General features: G+C 45.7%; 1 protein-coding gene across 2 annotated transcripts in view; it reads left to right on the top strand.

The window, feature by feature from the left end:
- The window catches only part of LOC308200475 (uncharacterized protein), a 45,655-nt gene that overhangs the window by 596 nt on the left and 22,388 nt on the right, over nucleotides 1-22,671 (top strand). The window lies entirely within an intron of this gene.

The following is a 22,671-nucleotide window of genomic DNA, read 5'->3' as shown; positions in this document are numbered from 1 at the left end:
TCTTATGGTTCAGCTGTTGGGTGTAATTATATTTCCTTTAACAGAGCACTAGTTCAGGGTGAGAGGGATTAGAGTTAAAACAGATTGTCTTTCTTCCCTAGAACTGAGCAGTCTGGAGAGCACATACAACTTTTTGGCAGTTTGGTTGAAGATCTTTTAGCAGTACAGCTGCAAGAGCATTTTGCTGCCCCAAGGACAAGGGTGCTGCAGTGCAGCCCTTGCAATGTGTGGTGCAAGAAACAGGCTGGGCTAGCTGAGGTGGGGCAGCTGATAAGCCTCAGCCAAGCCCCAGAGATGAGCTGCAAGGAGTACGAAAATGAAAACATGAGGTAGTAATTATAGCTGCTTCGGAGAAGGGCCTTCCCTCCACATGCTCCTTCCTAGGAGAAGCCACTCAGGGTTTATAGGGCTCCAAGAGAAAACAGAGTGGGTCCGCTGCCTGCTGGCTCTCCTGTATGGCTGCAGCTCTGCTGAAGCATAAAGCCATCCCTCCACCCCTTGTTCTGCAATGCTGTCTTTAACGCTAGCACAGCCAAGCTGGCAGTGTGTGCTAGTGTGGCTGTGCTCAGGGAGGAAGATCAGGTGGAGGCTTAACTCCTCTCTGTTCAGCTTTGCCTTCTTTAGATCTGTTCTAGTTGCAATACTGTCACCCATTGCTACCAATACCCTGGCGCAGCAATGGCCAGGCACTGGTTAGTTGGCTCCATTTAGTGGCATCTGCGTTATGTGACTCCTCTCTTTGCTAGGTTGGCGTGCCATGGGCACACCCCTAAATGTTTAGGTCACAAAGCAGCTCATTTTTGAAGCTATTTTGAATATATCTAATAAGTAATAGAAACAAAATGGTGTACGAACTAGCACGTTGAGTATTCCCAGACTGGCTGCTTGGTGTATCAGGGTGTTCACCCTGATGTGAACGCACTCAGCTGAGTTATGAGCCCTTCAGCCAGGCTGAGAAATACTGCTTTGGCATTGCTCCCAAGCACTCACATTGACCACTGAGATAAATGTAGGATTTCTTTGCTTTCAAGTGAGCAAAACTGTTCTGGTTAGTGGTCTTCATTTGCAACAGCCTAAAGCGAGCCAAAGTCCTAATGCACTGTAAATGCCATAGCTTGGCTCCGATGCAGCACTCGGACACCCGACAGCATCAGCTGGATGCACCTGAAATGCTGCCTGCTGCTGAGCATGTTACTGCGCCTCTTCTTTGCACCTGGCAGCTGGACACAGAGCCCTTGTGGCCATGGTTTGGTAAAGGCTGGCAGTTTTACGGGATGAAATGAATTCAGGCGTAGGTGTTTGAAGCAGTACTGTATGCAGGAAAAAAACAAAAACAAACAAAAAAAACACTTCATAGGAGTGGTTGTCCATAGGCTGGGTGGATTATTTTATACTCTAAGGCTGTATTACTACGAGTGGTCAAGATACCAGAGCTCAGCTGCAGGCAGTGGATGGCCATGGGCAGTTATCCTCACTGAGCAGTGAAGTGCCGTTGTTCGAACCACCAGAATGAAGAGCAACTACCTTCACACTGAGTGAAGGTAAAATGTTCTGTTCTGCATTAGAGTTGAACTAAAAGAGTATGTATAACATGTTACCTCAGCCCAGCGGACATACACTAGCTTGCTAGCCAAGGAAACGGCACTGTTTGCAACCACACAGCCATGCCCTGCTTCTCCCCTGCTTGAATTAAAGTGGTTTGAGCACAGCTGCATAAAACTCAAGTCTAAAAAGGCTTTTAAAATGTGGATGCTTGTATTTATTTGCATATATCAGACCTTAACAATTAAAATAAATAAAAGTGGTGATAGAATCACTCTTCTCTGGGTGAATATTTCATATTGACTGAGAGGAGCAAAAGAACAAGCACTCTTATGGCTTTGACACAAGGAATTCCCCGTTATAAATCTTGCTTTTCTGTGCAGTAATGCTTCTTAAAATACCACTTTCCTCCTCTTCCCACTCCTAGCAGAAACAATATTCCTCTATTCCTTGTAGAATACATGCACACAATTTTTCTTGCAAAGTGTGCAATCTCTCCTTCCCCTTACTAAATTGAAATTCAAAATTTCAGCCTGGCTTCCCAGAAAAGGTGGTGATGCTCAGTATAAGACAGTTTATTCCATCTGATGGCTTATTATCATTATTCACGTCATTTTTTTCCTTTATATGAAAGCAGTTGTTAAAGGAACCAGTACACACTTATCACCAGTTAGCAAGAAAACTCGAGTCTCTTCTTGAGAGACTTCTTTGGCCACACAGGCTTTGCTAAGACTCATTCCGGGGCTGTGTTTAGCAGAACTGAACATGCCATTGGTTTTGGATACTAACCAAAATGTATTTAGATACAGCCTGAATGGATGCAAGAACTGTCAAGTGTGTGTGCTCAGAACAGCTGTGCAGGGACATCCAGGTGAAGAGGAAAAGACTGGGATGGCGATAAAAGATCTGTAGTGTGACCCAGTCAGTGGTGGGTGCAGAGTTGCAGCTCCTGACAGAAATAGAGGGGAGCTAAAGCCTGGCAAGGTGACACCCTGCTTCTTGTCCAGATGAAAACATTCAGGACACTACTGTTTTCTTTTCATGCTGTATGTGTGTTCTTTCCTGCCTCCTTCAGTAGGATGAAATGCTCAGATAGTTTCCTAGATAGAGGCTTACTCTGTGTGTCTGCGTGTGCATGTGTGTAAATGCATTATCAGTGCATGAACACTTCCAGTGTTCAAGAAATAAAATAAAATTAAAAAATGTTACTCAGGTAGCAATGATGGATTCTGGATTGCATGAATGAAGCTCAGTAGAGCCTGCTGCAGCATAACCTTCCCCTCAGCAGGGGGGAAAGCTGAGCAATGAAGATGAGGTGACTTGCCTGAGACAATGTGAGGCAGAGTTAGGAACAGAAATCAGGAGGTTTGTACTTAAGTCTGGCTTTCTGACAAGGTCACCCATATTTCATCAATGAACTGGAAATGTGCGAGCTGTGCTTTTGTCTTTAGGAAGAAGAGATTTAATCCAAGTGGGTAATTTCAGTTTGGTCTGAAAGGCTCAGTGGCAGGTGAGAACTTTCTGCTTCCCATCATCCAGCTCTTAATCGCAGTTTTTTTGTTGTTGTTGTTAGTTTGATGCTGTATTCTGAATCTCAATGGCATGGTGACAGCAAGACCATATAAATATTGCCCTGCTGCTGTCTGGTACCAAATTTATTTTTCAGGATGGGTCCATCACAGTGTGAACTGCTGAGCCTGACAAAGTGTCAGGGCTTGACTGCAAGTGCTTGGGGACATGCCATAGCCAGAGGTGTGTCATGCCAGGACTCCTCCTGCGTGCAGAATGGGTGGCTTTAGGCATGTGTGGCTACTGCCCTGTTTTTTCAAAGAGACAGGAGGTCACATCCCTTTCCTTCCCTCCCCACAAGTGAAAGGAGGGTTGAAATACAGGTCCAGGTTTGCAGTACAGTCTGTCTTGCTGATTCAGGTCCTCTCTGACAGAAAGGTATAACGAGGAAGAGCAGAAGGCAAGCACACTTCATTGATGATTTGGGGAAAGGAGAAATAAGGGAGAATGAAACAAGCTGTTCTTACAGCTACAGGGTCTGTGCAGGTACCACCACTGCCTAATGTGAGCAGTTGCTTTGGATGCGTTTGCTGCCTTATACTCCCTGAGAAAACAGGAGTAATCCAAACAGCAGCAGTCTCTACGCCTAAGAAATACTGAATTCTTTTTGATCCTGCAGCCTTTGTCTTCTCCATTCCTCATATGTTCTGTGTTGCTCAGTGGGACAACTTTTCTGGTCGGTAAAAAATGGGGTGCTCCTTGATAACGCTGCTTTTGAGGAGAGGGCTGCTGAAGCTAGGTGCCCCACCGGTGGCTGTGTCCCTGCTGGCTGCTCACGATCCTTCTGTGTTCCTAATCTAGAGCATCCCACAGTGAGACGGGGCTAATCTCCACATGAAACAGGTTTTAGGGTTGAGGCAGCTCGCTAAGGGAGCCTGAAGCAGCAGCAGGGGCCCTGACTCCCTGCCCTGCCCCAGCAGAAGCTGGTGAAATGTGCAGTGGCTTCAGGGGAGCTGGCCTGGCCCCAAGGACCGCCAGGACGCTGCTGTAGCCTGAGGCGTACAGCTACAAAGGAAGGGGGAGAAAAGCTGTGATAGAGTGAACGGGAGGAAAAAGGGTAGGAACAGGGATTGAATCCAGCTCCTTCTTCTACAGGGGAAAAATTAACATTTCTTTTAAGCCAACGAGATGGCAGAGCCTGGCTGCACAGAGATAAGTGTGTACAGCAGCTGCCCAGTGGGACTGTACAGGCTGACAGTGTTTAGCATGCTGCACGGAACAGCCTCGGAGCCAACTCTTCTCAGCGAGATGTCCCGGGGTGCAAAACCCACGGCTGACGGGGGCGGGGGGGGTGCAGGTGCTGAGGCCTACAAGAAGTGGCTTCTCCACTCCGGCCTGATGAGCGCCTGCATGACAGAAGAGGTGAAGCAAGTGTGTGTGAAGGGGACACGTAGCTCGTATCACTGCTGCCTGGTGAGGTGACAAGGAGTTTAACGAGGACACCCTGACCACCGAGTGTGGCTGTGCTGCCTGTGCCGGCGGGCCGGTGCTGTCGGGGTGGCTGCTGTGAGTATGGCGGGGCCAGTCTCTGAGGAGGAGAAAGAAGCACATGGTGTGCAGTGGTGAAGTCAGCTTATGTGTTCCTGCCTTATTCCTGGCCACGTCTCGCATTGCCACACTGCAAGCTGGGATGCTGGCATGGTCTGGCTTAAAACAATGCTTTTCTTGGGGGGCTAAGAGCAGAGTTATTCTGTGTTCTCTGTAACATCTGGAAACTGGGCTTTTGTCTTGGTGCATCTGAGGCGGTTCTTCAGCAAGGAGCTGGCACAGACCACTTAGTGCACATCTCCAGGAATGGCCAAGAACTTATCATGGAAGCTTTCAGGAGAAAGATGTTTAATACTGAGCTGTAGTTTAAACCTGTTTTATCGCTACTAGCTTGCTGTGTAAGGAAATTACCAGATGAGGAACTACCTGCTCAAAGTAAAATAAGAATATTTTGCATGTGCTTTTTTATACAGAACTGCAGGGCAATATTGACAATACGAAGTTAGTCTGGGCAGAGGAAATGAACCATCAAATCTCTGCAGAGAGGATGAGGACTGTAATGCTTGCTGCTGAGAGCAGTACAAAATCCCTCTTGAATATCAGTGGAAAATGAGATATTTTCACAGGGTGGGTATGCAAGACAAAATAGACACATGGTTCACGGTGAAACACTGGCAGGACTACCTTGGAATGAGGAAATCATCTTCATATCTTCTGGGATTCTCCTGAATTAAATGGCTGATGTTTTAGAAAATTGACACGAGTTATTTCAGGGATGTATCCCCCAAGTTCTTATTACCATGCTGTTAGGAGAATGTCCTGATTTTCTGCAATTAAACAAAGATAGGTAACTGTTTAACATTCTGTGACTGCAGCCAGTAGCTGTATTAAATTACCATGTGTGCAGAACAGATAGCATCCATAGGAATGGAGTTGGCCAAAATAAGATAACAAGGAGGAATGGAGCAGCTTACTACCTCTGCTAGATTAGCAGCCGAAATATTTGAGGAAGGAAAAGACCAAATGGCATTTTTTTGCTTTAACGTTTATAATTGTAGTACTCTTTCTTAGCATCTATTCCATCTCAACTCTTTTGTCTCTTCTTTCAAATTCTCTTTATGTGTAAAAATGCCTTGTATAGTCAACAACTACACTGTTCTTTAAAAACAGGTACCATGTAAAAGGGACTTGTTAGTCTGTTCTCCTGGTGCAGTTGTTAGTGCTGAAAATGTGGAATTGTGTTTCTGGAGGTAACAGGCAGTCTGGATATTTCCCTGAGCCAATTGCTCCCCGAGTCGATGTTCGTTGCCTCTCTGCGTAGCTAAAAACAGATCTTAGCAGAACTTAGTAGTATTCTTCCAGTGTTGGTCTGCCTGCATACATGATCACCAATAATCAGCTGCACAGTAGCAGCTTGTTTTCTGCTATCTGGCTTGTTGGAGGTGATATATGAAGTATAAAGAATACTGTGAGATGTTTTTCTTAAGCTACGTTAAGCCCACTGTGCTGACAGCAGCAAAACAGAACTTGTTTTGACAGGGAGTTGAGCTCATGTGACACATAAGCTAAATGCAGGAAAGATGAGGATCTCTATCAGACCCTGGTGATTTTTTCTTTTGTGGGTCATTTTAAAAAGCCTTTCCCCAGTGCTTTCCTAGCCTCCCAGCACTTATTTTCTGAGCTGTCACCTTCTCCACAATGTGAAAGACACTTTTTTTTCCCCCCGTTGGTCTTTATAGCTTGCAGCACAATTCAAAGGCTCGAGATTTGTTTTAAGATTTATGGATCATTACAATATTGGTAGTGTTGCATCTTTATGTGGTGGTGATATGTCACCACGAGTTGTTGCTTCCAAGGAAACTGATGCAGTTCGACAGCAGGAAGACAGTGTCGTGTCTCATGACATGGTTCTTCTGCACCAGGGGGCACTTATGTGGAGTTAGGACCCCAACACAGATGGCGTAAGCCTGTAATCACTCTGTCTTCTCTGAGGCAAGCACGGGGAATTCAAATCATCTTCAGGGCATGGATCAGATGGATTTTTTTTCTGTAACCATCAAGGGGCAATTGCTACCCCAACAGGTCATCGAGCCAGCTCACTCTGCCACAGTCTGAAAGATAGATTGCTTTAGGTCTGGCGTTTATTCATGCCGAGATGGATATGAATAAATCCTGTGCTCCAGTATGTAAGCTGTTTGCATAGCACGGGTCGGAAAGGTCCCATTCCTCTTTTCCCCTCTGTACAATGTTGTATTATGAGGGCTTTGCATTCTTCTGAAGGATGAAATATTTGAGGTTGCAAGAATCAGAGTGCTGAAGGTTAATGGGCCCTAAGAGTCTGATAAATATCATTAATGCTCTTCCATTAATCACCTAGACTGGGGGAACCTACTGGTCTGTGCTGGGTTTCCCCCTGGGCCTGCCCTAGTTCCCTTACTAAAGGAGGGGTGCATGTGCTCAAGGTCTCTTCCAAGCATGATGCCAGGAGGCAGCACCCTGTAACCAGCATTACAACGTTTACCTATCCCATGGTTTAGATCTAGTGAGTTCATTCATCCAATAACTGGATTTCTTGTTTCAATGGGTATTTCCTGCTGGGTTGTCCTCTGGATAATGGGCTTGCTGCTGCTGTGAATATAGCAGAGAAACCACAATGGTACGTGGAGCTTGCCTTAACAATAAGCAACTGCTCAGATGTTTTCTGGTAGGTGAAGGTGACTTGGAAAACTGCTCACTCATAGAAGTGTGCTGCCAGAAGTCTTCCCCCTGTACTCGTTGTTCTGTGACCAGTCACCAACATGCAATAACTAAAAACCAACATTACCTGATAACTGCGGGGTCAGATGACAGTCCAATTTCCAGGGGCCCGGTAACAAGTGGGTGTTACATCAGGAACTGGAGCCCTTCTCCAGGGCTGCATGAGCCATGGAGGCCTTGTGGAGGCCATCCTGGCTGTATTGCAGTGAAGTGGGATGAGCTGGCAAAGTTCCTTCATGTGCTGCATCTCTTCGCAAAGTGCTGGTCCAACAAAATACTGAGTAAAGTAAAGCTATGAGCATTGGTAAAGTACTCTGGGACTGGGAGTTGGGAGCAGCATTAGGGTCATCAGAAGAATTTAGAAAACTCTTTGACCTACCTAATGCCAAGCCTCTGCTTTCACTGAAGTCAGCAGCAGAGCTCACAGTGACCTCATCTGTGCAGGACAGAGTCGAGAAACACAGCACTTGTCTTGCTGCCTTGCCCATGGCAATGTCAACAGCTATCACCAGCAGTGAACCTGGTCCTGGCAGGTAGATGAAGGATGAAGGAGTCCCTTAATATGTAGGAGAAATGATTAATAAGTTTTCTAATGTGTTGTTATAACAACCAGCTGTTTGCTTTTGCCTCTGCTTGTCTACGTGCTAGTGTTGAGCAAGGGACGGAAGTGAACAGCACAGTGCATGCAGCCCACAAGGTGTTGGTGCAAACCCCTTTTGCTCGCTGTCACCACCATAAGTAGGATCTAGGGAGAAGCTGAAGCCTTGGGGAGCCAGGAGTAGGATGGCTGCAGAGAACTGAAGGGCTGTGGCAGTTGCACTGGGATGTGGCTTAAACGGTACAAGGAAATGCTCTTGCTCCTGCAAGTGGGGCCAGCTCTGTAGATCAGTGAAGTGCTAGCGATTTGCTGTAAATTAGATATAATATGCTGCAGTGAGTGTGTAGCCTGAATGCTACCCATTATTCCCCTTGAGAACCTCAGAAGGCATCACAGTCTCAACTGAAGAGCTAAAACAGGGAGTGCCAAATAGCCCTCAATGGTAAGTCTTGCTGCTGGTGGAAGAGCCAGCCTCTTGTGCAAAGCAATGTGTGTGTACTCCATTCGGCTGGAGTCGGTCTATTATTTTTCATTTTGTACCATTTACTCTGCAGTCGTACTTTGTAACACATCATTCCGGTACAGTTTTTATTACAGAGTATAGGAAGTGCAGAAAGTAGTTTATCTACTTCTCTCCATCTCTAGCAGTGATAGCATAAACAGAGATGTTTCTCTCACACAGGAGCTCTGGGGACAGGACTGTTCCCTCACGCAGGGGCAGGGCTCAGGGCCATGGCAGTATTGCTCTAGGCTTTGCACAAGCACATGGATATGCTGTGTTTGGGTAAAAGAAAACATGTTCAATAAGATAGAGATCCTACTGGCCACCACTTCTGAATGCAGGAGAGCAGCTAATGTTGCCATAATGGCTCGAGTCGGGGTAACGTCTCCTCTCAAGCTGCGGATGTAATGGAGATGAGTGTCAGGCACTGACACTCGTTGTTACAGGCGAGGGACCTGCATCATTTGAGGCGTCTGACTTTGAACGTCCTCTGTATGTGTCTTGAGGAACTAGATCTGCTCTGTAGACTTCTGAAGGACTGCTGCACCCATCTGGTGTTGCCCTGCATGGCACGTAGCTTACGTGAGTGGCCGAGGCTTATCTCTACCCCTTGCTTCCCAGAGTGGTAAGGGAGTGCATGAGATTCAGGGCACTGGATCTCCCTGTCAGACCCTCGTGTGTTGCTCTGTGAAGGATCTCAAGCCCATGCTAGAGATGGATTATTTCTCCTTTGTGGCTATCATAAACCCATCAATGGCCAGCATAGTCCTATGTTTGATAGTTGCTGCAGTATCGCGCCCAGGCTCAGTGCTCCAGCCAGCCAAAAGCCAGGTGAAAAGATAAGATGCTCTTGGCCTCTCTTTCAAAGAGACTTCTGCCCCTGTCAGAATCACTTCAATCTCCCAAGGCACTTTCAAACAGCACCTGTGTGCATGAACACAGGTGCTGAGCCACATCTCCAGTCTTGCTGAGGGCTACTAGCTACACACCGGAGTTTGACACTGTAATAATAAATTTCTTTTGTCAGATGAAATTAATCTTGGATTATCTGCTTCACCAATCCAAATACAGGCTTCTACATTAGCATCCACTTTCCTTAGGCTTGAATCTTTCAGGAAATAGATGCAAATTGGAAAGCCTACGTAAGTTAACCAAGGTTGTAAATCCAGCCACATCACACGTGAGCCCGGGAGGTAGAGAACAGCTTTCAAACCACTTCCCACAAATTGGGAGTGAGTGCTGCACTCTCATACATCTTATTAAAGCTGTGGTGAGAAACAGGCTGGCTAATACAGCGACCCTGTGCTTGAAGCAACCACTGCCATCTAAGGAACAAAAAATACTGTCACCTACCTCCAGCCAATGCAATCCAGATTAATTCCTGCCCCCTGAATTAACACACCAAAACCTTGCAATGAGCCCCTCAGGGCTGTGCTCAATAGATCTGCCCCAAGCCTGCTGTGTGAAGAGCTCTGTGGTAAATCAGAGGAGCCCTCTGCCATCACCTGCCTCGTTTGGGTCCCTGCATGCGTCACCTTCACTTGCGACATTTGGGTGTCAGTTTTGGCTGGTAGGTTACTCCCAGGGAAAAGGTGCGAGAGGGTGCACAGCGGCAGCGCTGCGCAGTGAGGAGGTGTCTGAGCTGGCAAAGACCCATTTGCGTTAGGCCTGGAAGCAGGATTGCCAAGGGGAGACAATTACGTCAGAGCATCCTACATCTGAGGGGCTCAAGCACAAAACTTTCTGGACCAAGCCAATATATGGAGCTGTCCTTTGCTGTGCTGTGTGGATGTTAACCCCTTTGTCCTTACCCCAGTTTTTTGACAGTTCATTTCAGGAAACACTTCTGTTTTCTTGTTTGTTTTGTTTCAAGGTTTTTAGGTATTTTGATTATTTTTTTTCTTCCCAGAGTACATGCCTGCAACTGAAGTATTAGAAACCTCAGAATTGTAGTCAAAGCGTAATTTAAAAACATGCTAGGAGTGGAAATGCAATTAAGGTGCCTTAACCGCCTTTACTCTGCCCTGCAGCAATGCAAAGGAAAACAATTTGTTTTTAAAGGTTATTGTAATCTAGAGCTTTAAAACCTAACATGCCTTAATCATTACTAAATGGTTATTGGAGAAGTTTACCTTCTTCAGCCATAAACAACTGCTAAGTAAAATGTACCTTTTACATCTTTACTAGGGAAATAGCACAAGAACAATTGTCACTGTGGCCATTTCATAACAGACTGAGCCAAGTATCAGCAAATGAAGCCATGTCAGATCTCAGCTGACTACTGAATAGCAAGGGTCATACCAAGCACAGGTGTGGGCCTCCCTACCTTTTTTGGCTTCATGTGAAGAAGAAAAATCTATTTATCAAAGCCATATTTCCATACAAACGGCATGTTTCAGTCTGGTCCTGCAATCACCCACTCTGGTGCTTAGCTTGATATTCCTGGGGACTACTCACACATTTCATGTCAGACTGACATTTGGTTTTCTAGCATGAGGGCCGGTTCTGTCTTCTCAAAGCTTCAGTTTCCTTGCATCTTGAAGCACCAAGATGAGGGGCAAAAGAATGACCTTTGTCAGGCGTGCAGCACAAATGACTTGCTCTGACCAGCAGGACTGTGCTCTGGGTGACTGCTACCAGCCTGTCCTCACCTGGTCTTCCACCATTTTGCCCCCACGATTTGGTAGGTCATAGGGACCACAAAAGAGAAGTAATCTGCTCCTTAGGCTGATTTATCTTAAGGTGATGGAGAGCTTGGAGTACTTGTTTTTTCCATTTTTAAGATCTTTCAAAATGAAAAATCTGCTGCCTTTCTCAAAGGACACTTGCAATTTTTGGTTGAGCAAAGTAAAATTCTTCATACTGTGTGAAGGTTTTTAACTCTTTGTGCGTCTTTGCCATTATATATCCTCCTGTAAGCCATAGGACGAGGATTTCAAAAGCTGTAACTTTTGTCTTTTCCTCACATCAGAAACTACAGTAAGGTTGAACCAATCAGGTATTTTGAAATTTTCCACTTTCCTGGGAAGGGATTGGCAGGATTCTGTGTAGACATGCATAGTAGCAAACCCTTCTGGCTGTGCTTGAGATGGACTTGTACATCTGCAGCTCAGCTGTGCTGGGCAAGGGGGTTCATTACACACTGCCCGGCTTATCAGGTGCAGTTTTGAGTTGCCGTAATCTGACATTACATTTGGAAAGCTTTCGCTGTCCTCTCCTGACAGCAGTCTGTGATCCATATTTTTTTACGGCTGGTATAATCTGAAAATCAAGTACTTCTGGCAGTTTTTGTAGCTCCATATAGTACACTACATTCATCTGAACAACTGTCATTTGCCTTTAATCTGTCCAGATCCAATTATTTTAAGTATTCACAGGTGAAGCATTAGAGACCACATGTCCCTTTTTAAATAATAATGATATTTTTTTTAAAAAAAAAAAAGAACTTTGTTTTCTCTGCTATGGCTGAAGGTGGGAGCTCTGTACCTGGTCACACACCGGCCTGTGATGTGACAAACACTTCGCTGTGCCTCAGTTCTCTTGTAGGTGCAGTAATCCTGCACTACTCCTCCCCACTCCTCCATTTAAAATATGGTTTGAAGTCTACAATGTGTTTAATGTGAGCAGGAGAGACTTGTTCAGTCCAGTTTCATTGGAGAACAAGCATTTACTCGGTATTATCTTCCTCTTGAAAGTAAAAGCAGTGATACTGGAGTCTTCTGTAGCAGGGATGGTCTGAGCTGGGACAATGTATGAAAGTGGGGAAAACAACAGGGAAAAAAATGGTTGTGTTTGTTAGCTCAGTGTTTCTCAAATGTTTCATGTTTCCAACACTATCTGAAGTGATAATAGACTTCTAAGTTTTCCCCCCTTACGCTTGCTGTGCAAGTGCACAAAGGTACTAGTGGTAACAGTGTTATGCCAGCGTAATTACTTTATGTTGTGTTTTAAGAGGCTGGCAAAGAGCTCTTGGCTGTAAAGGGTTAGGGTGTGCAAGGAATGCAAGAGCAAGATTTCTTTAGCCTGAGATCATAGCTGCATGTTCAGCATGCCACTAATCCTCTTTTCCTCCCTGGACTGTTTCTTGAGCTCCTTGGGGGATTTTGATCCATCAGTTGAAACCCCCAATCTATTACTGAGCCATAACTGCCTGTGGAAATACACCAAACCCAAACTTGATTGCCAGCACCTCTAAAACCTTAGGGCAGTCAGGATTTGAGAGGTGGGTTAGTATGTGCTGGGGCTCAGTGGGATGGGGATGCGGTGCTCACGGCGCAGAGGAGGCATCAGGCTCACTGTCAGGCAGGGAAGCAGCTCCCTGCTGTGCTCTGGGACAGCTCTGCAGTGGTGCTGGGGCAGTGATGCCCCTTAGAAAACACTGGCGCTTCTCTGTGAAAGTGGAGCGAGGTCTGGAGAGTGACACCCAAGCAACGGACTTCTTGGCATGGGCTTCCTCACCAAGAGTCACTGCCTGCTCTTGGCTGGTAAAGGATTCCTCTCTGTAATGCCTGAGCTAGTAGCAGTTAATTCTGTCTCTTTGGGGAATATTTGGTGATATTTAGCAAAAAGGTTTGTGTTCTCAGATCAAGCCAAATAGGCCGTTTACCCCATCGCAGTACTGCTACCACAGCTTCTGGCACCAGCAGAGCTCTCAGCCAGCACCTCTCCCCTGCCCTGGCTGCTTTCTAGCAGCAAGGAGCCGCCTGCAGGAGCTGGAGGATGGCGAGGCAGCTGCTGGACACGCTGCTGCCTCCCTGGCTGCCCATGGGTGGGCCCAGCAAGTCCCCAGTGTGGGCTCTGGGCTGGCTGAGGGCAGCACCCTCCTGCCCGGAACAGACAAGGCCCATTAAGAGTTAATGCCTGCAATTAGAAATGAGCCGCGCGAGTTGGAGGTTTCAGAAAGATGACAGTGGGTGTGAAACGCTGTAACGTTCCCATTAATTTGAAATGTCTCCTTTCTGGCCAGAAAGAAATGCCCAGATTTTTTAGTCAATATTAATTTTACACTTGGCACCACAGGAGAGTGTGAACTGCTGAGTTCACAAAGGGTCCATCTAATAAACAGACAATAGAAAATCAGAAAAGCGAAGATTGAGTTCACTTGCCCAGGCGATGAGAGTATAATAACCATGAGGGCTGCAGAGGGCAATGGAAAATTCTGAGCAGTAATGAGGAGCCGCAGCGAGCGCCTGCGCCTTGGGTCAGTGGCGGACACAGGTGGGAACGGCGGGAGAAGGTGGGATGGCGTGGTGCTGTGTGGGAGGGAGGGGGCCTCGGATCGGCAACGGGAGACGGAGGAGGAGGAGGAGATCGCATCACCGGGGTGCTGGATGTATGGAAGGGCCAGAGAAGGAATGCCAATTGCTCCCCTGCAAATGGATCCCATGCCTAATCTCCATGTGATTTCCTTTAGAAGAGTTTGAAATTTTAGATGGGCTCCCACATGCACACCTGCAGCCTGTCAGGTCGGCTTGCCCCTCCCTGTTTTGATTGCCTCTCCTGCTAGATTACTTCGTTAAGCAAGCCATCCCATCTCCTGGCAGCCTGCAGGATGTGAGGCATCAGGCTCTGGAAGGTGTGGTGACCAGCCAAGTCAGTACTGCAGGAGTAAGAGATGGACTTGGTTCCAAAGAGCCAGATGCTACCGGCTTCCTAATAAACCCAGAGGAAACTCCGTGAACAGGAGATAAATATCAGAAAAACAGATTGCTTTGAGGGATATGTTTGCCTGCTTTCTTTGGCTTTCAAGCGGTCTGATAAGCAGGTTTCTTTTATTGTCTTGATACCAGCGCAGGACTTTCCAAAGCCAGAATTGCTTAATTTCACTCATTCATAGGCACTTGGAGCTTACAGACATCCTTGTGCTTCATGCCTTGACCTCTGCTTTCTTCATGAGACAGCAGGGTCCAGACCTGGTTAACATCCTGAAGACTCCATTCCCTGCTTTAGCTGAGATGATGTTTCAAAATAGACTGATTTTTCTGCAGGATTGTTCTTTTAGTCCCCTTCCCTTTTCTTATTAATGAACACTTTTGATATATGTGGAACCTGAATTCTACCTCGATTGAAACTGTACCCCAGTATCAAAATTCAAAGTTGAGGTGAGCCTCGGTATCACCCCAAGCACTGAAATCACTCAGAAGCCTGGCACTTAGTTAATGCAAACATCTCGGGGAGCCCAAATACTTTATTTTAATTCCTGTAACACTGTTAACATTTTTGATCTGGCCATTAAAGAAGCAAGGTGAAAGAGTAAGGAAGCACCTGCCTCTGCATTATCTGTCTGTGACAAGCCAGCAGTGGATGCTGCATCTGATTATCTGTAATGCTCAGGAATGGTTTCTGGACGGAAAACTACGGATTTTGTTGAAGAGGGAAAAGAGGTTCAGCCTTCTCAGCATAGGATGCAGATGTAATCCAGGCGCTGAGATTAAAAAAAAAAAAAAAAAAAGATGGACGTATCAATTCCTTGTCAAGGGGGTAACTTCAAAGCCCAGGTGAGAAACTGCAGAGAACAAAGTGCACTTGCACTAAGTGTAGTAAGGGGAATATGTGTGAAGTGTGAAGTGCATGTGTTGAGAGAGGAGAGAAATGGAGCAAACAGAGTCCTTTGGGGGAATGAAGAATTCCCAGAGCCCCTGGTGTGAAAAAGGGACAGGAAGGTTTGCAGAGAATCCGCAAAATACAAGCCAGCTAGGGATGGGAGATGAAGGAGGCCTATGGGGGTGTGGGAGTAGAGTAGCTGATTGCAGAGACCACCTGCAGAATGAGAGGTTGCCTTCTCTCAGGGGTGGCACAGCACCAGACACAGGAGAGGAGGCCTGCAGGTGGGCAACGCCAGCAGCCTGTGCGAATACCACGGACAGATGGCAGAGTAAACCATCAGGCCCAGGTCTGTGGGCTTAGCTGACATTGCAGCTTCTCAGATCTGTTTGTTTTCAAGGCCACGGGTGTGTTGCTGAAGTTTTCTAACCTACAAATCAGAGGTGAAAAAATCTCATGCAATCCAGAGGTATTATTGGGGTTTTGCTAAAGCTGTAAATATTTTAATCACATCTTATAAGCCTTTAACATTAAGCTCAGTGTTTTCTGTTCCTTTGGCACCCAAATCTGCAACACCGGATACAAGCAAAATGCAACATCTGTTCTGAGGTATGCATGAGTTTATGCATCCCTCTGCAGGTGTCCTGCAGTGGGTGTGTGCCCTTCCCCTGCTTTCTGCAACCCAGGAAACTCATCCTGTAGCCCTTGGGGTGTGACAAGGGCTTGGACCTACAGCATTGTGATCAGGAGAACTGGGGGTGCAAGCCATTTTGCCATGGGCGTACCAGCAGGGAGTCCCAGTGTCAGGAGCAGAGCACAGCACAGTGAGACTATATTTTACCTTCTTTCATTTCCTGTTAATAAAATATCTGCATAAAGGTGACTATTTTGTACCATTTGACTGTGGTGCTAGCTGTGTTGATAGCACCCATATCAGGGGGTGATGGAGGGGTAAGGAAGGCCAGCAGAGCTCAGTCATTGCAACTCCTGTCCCAGCCTTCTTGATATCTAAGTGGAAAAGGTCTTCCCATCCATATTTCTGCATTGAAGTACCTCCTCCTCTTTCAGCCCTTCATAATGTGAATGCTTCATAAACACAGCCTCTGTTATCTTCTCTTTTTTTGGAACATGCTCCTTTATTCATTCATCCAAGCACCCCAGTTTAGTGGTTAGCAAAGACCCCACCAGGGCTCTGCTCTCCGATGGTCAGTTGTCTTTGATCAGGCTAAATGGGTTAACCTGAGTGATATGCATCCGTTCCAAGATAACCACCCAATTAGTAAAACGCTCTGTTTGGTCAAATGGATGGACAATGAAACTACTTGAAAACACATTCATTTCCTGATTCATGAGTATGTAGCAGTTACTAGTGCAAGATGGTCAGAACAGGAGCTCTTGGTATGGATTGGTACTGGAGAAATGTAATTCAGCTTCACTGTTACTTCTTGAGTACAGTGATCATTGGTATGTTTGTAACGAGGCCACCCTCCCATGTAGGTTTGTGAGAGGGGTTGGTGTGGGAGGATGTGCATGTGGCTCTATATCCAGCTCTCATAAGCCTCCTTTCCTTGAGCTCTCTCCCCTGGCTGCTTGGTGAGGGTGTTGATAGCTCCTTCTTGCTCCTCTACTCTGTCATAGAACATAAAATCTTGGCAAAACAGATTTGTGATTTGGATCCAGAATTGAACATTTAAGCAGTCTTGAACGCTAATGAATTGCCAGGACTGGAAGGTTTCACCTGAGGTCTGAGGAACTCAAGGATGAAATAGCTGAATTGCCAAAGGCAGTGTGTAACATTTCTCTTAAAATTTCTTGGCACCTGAAGCATGCAGGGTAGGTAAATATAACATCAATCTTTAAAAAATTGTTTGGGGAGGATCCAGGAAACCGAAGGCTTGTAAGCTTGTCATATATAGTATATAAACTAGTAAAAGGTATAATAGAAAAAATAGGCAACAAAAGGATAAATAAAATCGGTTTGGGGAAAGTCAACATCCCTTCTGTAGGGGCAAGAGGTTTGACTTGCAAACCTCTTGGAGTTCTTTGAAAAGTATGTAGATAAGGTCAATCCAGATGATATTGGATTTCTATAAGAACAATTTGCCAGAAACCTTAACAAATCAAGAACTTGAGCAGGCATTGCCTAGGAGAGACAGTTCTAAGATGTATAAGTAATTGGCAAAGAGTCTGGAAGCAGAGGGTAGGAGAAAATGCGAGAAAAGTTACCTGAGGTCTGAGTGGAAGGATGTTTCCAGGGGAGTTTCAGGCACCTGTGCTCAGATCTGTACTGTAGAACATGTTCAGAAATGAATGGTGGGCTTCAAATTTTGCTGATAAAATTGTTATTCAAGACTGCAAAGATAATGGTCAACAGTGAAAAACTGTTGAAAAAATTTGAGATTGAATGACCAGGCAATAAAATGGCAGATGAAATTTCATGTGAATAACTGAAGTGAGGCATGCAGAGAAAAACGGTCCTTGTGCATATAAAGTGATGGGCTTTGAGTTTCTGGAATGGCTTCTGTATAGGACTGAATGAGAAGTTATTTTCAGCTTGGAAGAGACATGACTGAGACAGTATACTAAGGATGGAAGAGTATGGGTAGGGGTTGACTGTCCATTGCGTCTCTCAATAAAAATGAAAAGTTTTCCAAAGAAAACCACAGCCTGAGCTAACATGAATGTGCTTCTCTCATATGTTCTGGAGTGATTCTTCTCATATAGAATGGAATTGCCTCTCCTAAGGAATGTTGCTCTCCTACCCAAGCTTCTTTCCTGAAAAGGGTAGGCAAAGTCACCTGAGGTAAAATCCTATGTGACAATTGTTGGAGTCACTGTTCCAGCCCGGCCTCCAAACAGAGGTTTGGCTCTGGAGAGAGCTTCCTCACCCAGCTGACTCGCTGTCACTGGTGTTTATAGAGTATATGCATGATAATCTTTTTGATCTCTGTAGGCATCTGGAATTCTTCTGCTTGGGTAACTGGCAGCTAGCCTAGCTCATCTGAACTGGCAGCTGCAAAGGTGGAGACTGATCAGAAATAGCTGGAAATTGATAGGACCCTTTCTGAAGACCCCCTCTTCCCTCTGCACCTTGAAGATACTGCATGCTTTACTGCCACAATTCACTGTCACTTACAGACTCACCTTTGGCATTGCTATCATCAGGGCACAAGGTCTTTCATAAGGGCTGGGCAAATGGGGGAGTGAGGGTGGAAGCGGGAAAGGGCAGGGCTCAAGGCTAACTTCCAGGCATTGCTTGGGCTACAGGTATTCAGCTGTTGTCAACCTTGCTGGAGGATAAATACACCTGAGTTGCTATCTGCAGCCACCCAAAAATATGATCTATGACTTAAAGAGTTGGGGTAGAGTGATGGGTAGACAGATTTCATCATGAGCAGGCAGGTTCCCACCTGCTGTAGCACATGTCCTGAGATCAAGCAGGAGGGCAGAACAAGATTTTTCACATCATGTAGGACTCATCTCGTTCGTGTGCATCAATACAAATACCAGCCTTGACACCTTGTCTCTGTGCAGTGTGTGCAGTGGTTAGGTCATAAAGATCAAAGCCTGTGTTTGTCCCTGGACTTCCACCAATTAAGAAGAAAAAAACAATGCCAATCAGGAAAGCCGGGATGAAGGGTACTTTTCCAACTCATCCCTGCTTCTCCCTCACTCTGCCTTGCCCAGTGCAATTTTCTGCCACAGTCCTATCCACGCACCATTCTCACCTTGAATAGATCCACGTGTGAAGTGTGTCTAGCAGCAGTGATTGATTTGATGGGTGTGTATTCGCTTGGGAGTCTCTGGGGCTCTTCCTTGGGGGAGAGCAGGGCGAATAAATGATTTGCCAGAGTTTATTGTGGTGCTGCCACAGTTGCAGAGGACAGAAGTGGCATGAAGTGCCTGAGATCTTGAAATGGTGAAGCCAGACAATTGAAATGCAAGGGAAGGGTGTGTAGAGAAGAGAGTGGGAGGAGAGAAAATATATATAAAAAAAAAAAATCCCAAGAGCAGATTTACCAGCAATTTTTAAATCCAATTTTCCTAGTATTTGGTTTCTAACAGCTTGTAATCAGCTAATATTTGTTTTGTCAATGCAGGTGTTTGACCATCTCCGCTGATTCCGAGCTGCATGTGTTTCTGTTACTAGTGCTTTCTGAAACCCGTCTGCTCAGCGGCATTTACACTCACAGATACCTTGTTAATGGGGTGGGGGGGAAATGCAGTTTACCTCTGGGAAATGTATGGGGAGAGTGCCACTGTGTGGTAACACAGAGAATTTCACCTGCCCTCCTCGGTGTAAAGAGATCTCTGAGGTTAACAGCGTTCCTGATTTCTCCCCAAGACATGGGTTGTTCCTCATAAAGGAACAGGAGCAACCCTTCAGGCACTTCCATTTTGCTGTCTTTTTCCTCCCCTTCTCTCTCTCAGTAGCTTTTTGACATCGGTAAGACAAAATGTGTTCTTCTGTCATATGTTAACATGCCTTTCCTTGAGGGAGAGTGAAATAACGGGTAAAAACAGGACATACGTGGAAAATAGGCAGTGCCCTGCAATTCTTTCTAAACAATCTGCTGCAAGCTGTGTCTCAGCCATGGACAACACAAGTTGCTTTCTCCATCTGTTCAGGGACTTAGGGCTGTGCTGTCTTGCACCCATTACGACGATGGGGCCGCACTGTAATCATCCTTCAAATACAGACTGCATTCTGCACCCAACAGTTGTAATACTGAGACTAAAGTCTTAGTCCCCTGCCCTGGCATCCTCTTAATCTGGTCATTTGGCTTTACTCAGTAGGTCTCACACCTTAGTGATCGCTTCTCAATGCCTTTTAGCTCTACGTCCTTACATATTACACCCGTGGCTAGCAAATTTGCTTTGGTTCTGTTCTGGGGAAGGGAATGCTTCCTTCTGAAGCTCGGTTGTTTGTCGTAAGATTGAATGGAAAAAAAACAACAGCAAGGACCTTGCCAGGGGCATAGCCTGCAGGCTGTACCTGTGCTGTGCGCCTGGCACTGGCTCAGCAGCCAATCCATCAGTATGCTCATTGGTTCTTTGCAGACATCTTTTCAAAGGAGCCTGACTTCATGAACACTTCAGCCTGATCATAAGAAAGTTGGTGGCATTCAGAAGTGTATGTGAGCTTTAACTTCTTTCAGTCATTTAAGACCTAGAAGGATTCCAGTAAATGTCTTGGAGCAGCACACAGGATACACGCTGCAAAGGGAAGGGAGCGTGGTGCACACTGCTGTTCTCCTTTGGCGTGAATGTGCTTGACATAGTGTCTGGGACACACATCTGCTTCTCTTGCTGGGACACGCAAGAGAACTTCCTGACAATTTTCTACAGAAACATTGGAAGAAGGACACAATCACTCCGGGAGTCCTCCTAAGATGCATGTTGCAATCTTCTGGCTGGCCCTTATTCAGTCATGGAGGAGATGGACTTGTCCATATTACACCCCATCTCTCTTAGAGGAACCCAGCCCTTTAAACTGGAAAACTAGTAAAATCCCATTGCCAGCAAAGCACCTCTGGATAGCCAGAGGTATCCATTCATGAGGATACTTTCCTCATTTCTTTCAAACATTCTGTGTTGCTCCTTAGGATGGGCACCAAGGGGATAATCTTGGGCCTGAGCTGTCTCCCACACAAACATGCATTCTTCTGCCATATGTACGCCTGCCCCCAGTATTTGGGACACTGCTTGCTATGCCTGCCAGTCTGCTCCTCAGCCATAGCCTTTCTACTCTACCTCTTAGCCAGGGGGTTGTCCTCTGATACAGACAGCTTTCTGTGGAGCCCTCTGGTGATGCTCTTGGTTCCCTTTGGTCACAAATGAGAATTATATAGCCTTTACTTTCTCATTGTGGTCTGGTCTTCATTCATACTCAGCTATTTATGTTCTATGATTCTGGGATCTACTGGTAGAAGGTCGATTTTTACAGAGGTCCTTTGAGGCCATCTCCAGGCCATCCTTCACAATGTCTCCACGTGGCTGTACAGAGCAAGGTGGGAGCTCTTTCTAATTCCACCTGTACCTTTCTTGCCTGCAGCAAAGCTGCTCTCTCTTCACTTCTCATGCTCACCTCTCATTTCTAGGCCTCTGGTTTTTGGAGGCTTTCCAGCAAGTCCACAATTTTCTCAAAGTCAGATTTTGCAACCCTGCATCATCCAGAGAGTTGGAATTGCTGTTGAACATAATATAAAAGAATTATGAAATATAGCATTATGAGGCACACTTCCATTACAATGATAAAATAGGGCATAGCAAATCTATTTATTATCTTGTGGAAATCACAGCTCAGCCTAATCTCCAGTTAAAATATTCATTAATACAACCTGAATAATAAGCATATATAGAACAATTACCATGAAACTAGTTTTCATTATGTTTATAAGATACAGGTTTGTGCACATGAGAGGTTTTGACAAGATCAGGACAGCAGTGAATGAAACTCTTTATATACACCTGTCTAACAGAAAAGAATTATACACAAATGAATCTACAGCTGGTGTTAGTCTACGTATATCGTGCTATACCGTGGTGACCAGTCTGGTTTCTGGAAGAATGAAGATAAGGAATAGGAAGGCAGGCAGAGACTTGCACTGCATTGTGGTGAAATCTGGATGGCTCCTAGAGGAAACTGGGAGCTATCTCACAGACACAAGCTAGCCCTCATTTAGGGCAAGTGTCACTGCAAATGCACAAATCCATTTCAGGACATACATCTCTTAGCAAGTCACTCAAGAATAGAAACCTTGCTAATTTTGTTTTGTTTCATTTTACCTCTACGGAGAGGGAATTTGAAGGATTCTTGTCCTCTAGATTTGGCAGCTGCTGTTTTTCTGCTGATTGGTTCAGCTCACATTTGTTCTTCCTTCACGGGGCCTCTGCAAGAGAAATTTCCTCAGAAGGTGCTGTTGTGACCGTGCCTCAGCCCTCGGCCAGAAGCTGCACCGCTCTGTAGCAGCTCCTACAAGGAGTTCCAGGTGAAGCAGGGTGGACAATGCCCCAGCAGTTCGGTGCTGCGTCTGGCGACCAGGATCCAGGTCTCTGTTGTAGCTGCTTGTTTGATGTACACTGAAGATAGGGAGCGCCAGTTTTGTGTTTCAGAGCTCACCTCCTGGCACTGAGGCTGCCCAGGGGAAGATAGGCAGGGGTAGAGGGAACAGGGACGTGATCTGCCAGTCTGCTCGGGGGAAGCTTTGATGGGATCCTCACGCACCTAGCTGGATGGAATCAGCACATGGTAAAACTGTTTTACTGGCGACTTCTTACTTAGCTACTGATACCTAAAATACTGATCTTAATTCCCCTGCCCCTAAAATATACGTCTACTATCATATCATATGGCAGCGATGAACACAGCAGTTAATTTTTTAGAAAGCAGTTAAATGGTGGGATAAGGATTGCCACTAAAAAGTCCAGGTGAAAACAGATAATTCTGCCTTCTGAAAAAGGGTTGCACAGTGTAATAAAGAACTGGCCAACAAGGGCAGAAAGAAGCAGCAATGTTAACTGGGTGGAAGGGACAACCTGTGAAATGGATGGAAATGCTGCAGAAAAAAATCATGCTTTATGTTGCTTAAAGGGCTTGTATGATCGTTGGCTGTTAAACCACAGGAGTGGTAAAGGGAAATTAATTTTACCTCTGGTTTAATGGGGGTCA

This window comes from Anser brachyrhynchus (genome assembly GCF_964034855.1).
Source record: "Anser brachyrhynchus genome assembly, chromosome: 10".
NCBI classification, from domain to species: Eukaryota; Metazoa; Chordata; class Aves; order Anseriformes; family Anatidae; genus Anser; species Anser brachyrhynchus.
Note: the sequence above shows the minus strand (reverse complement) of the source record. Positions and strands in the feature narration are given on the sequence as shown.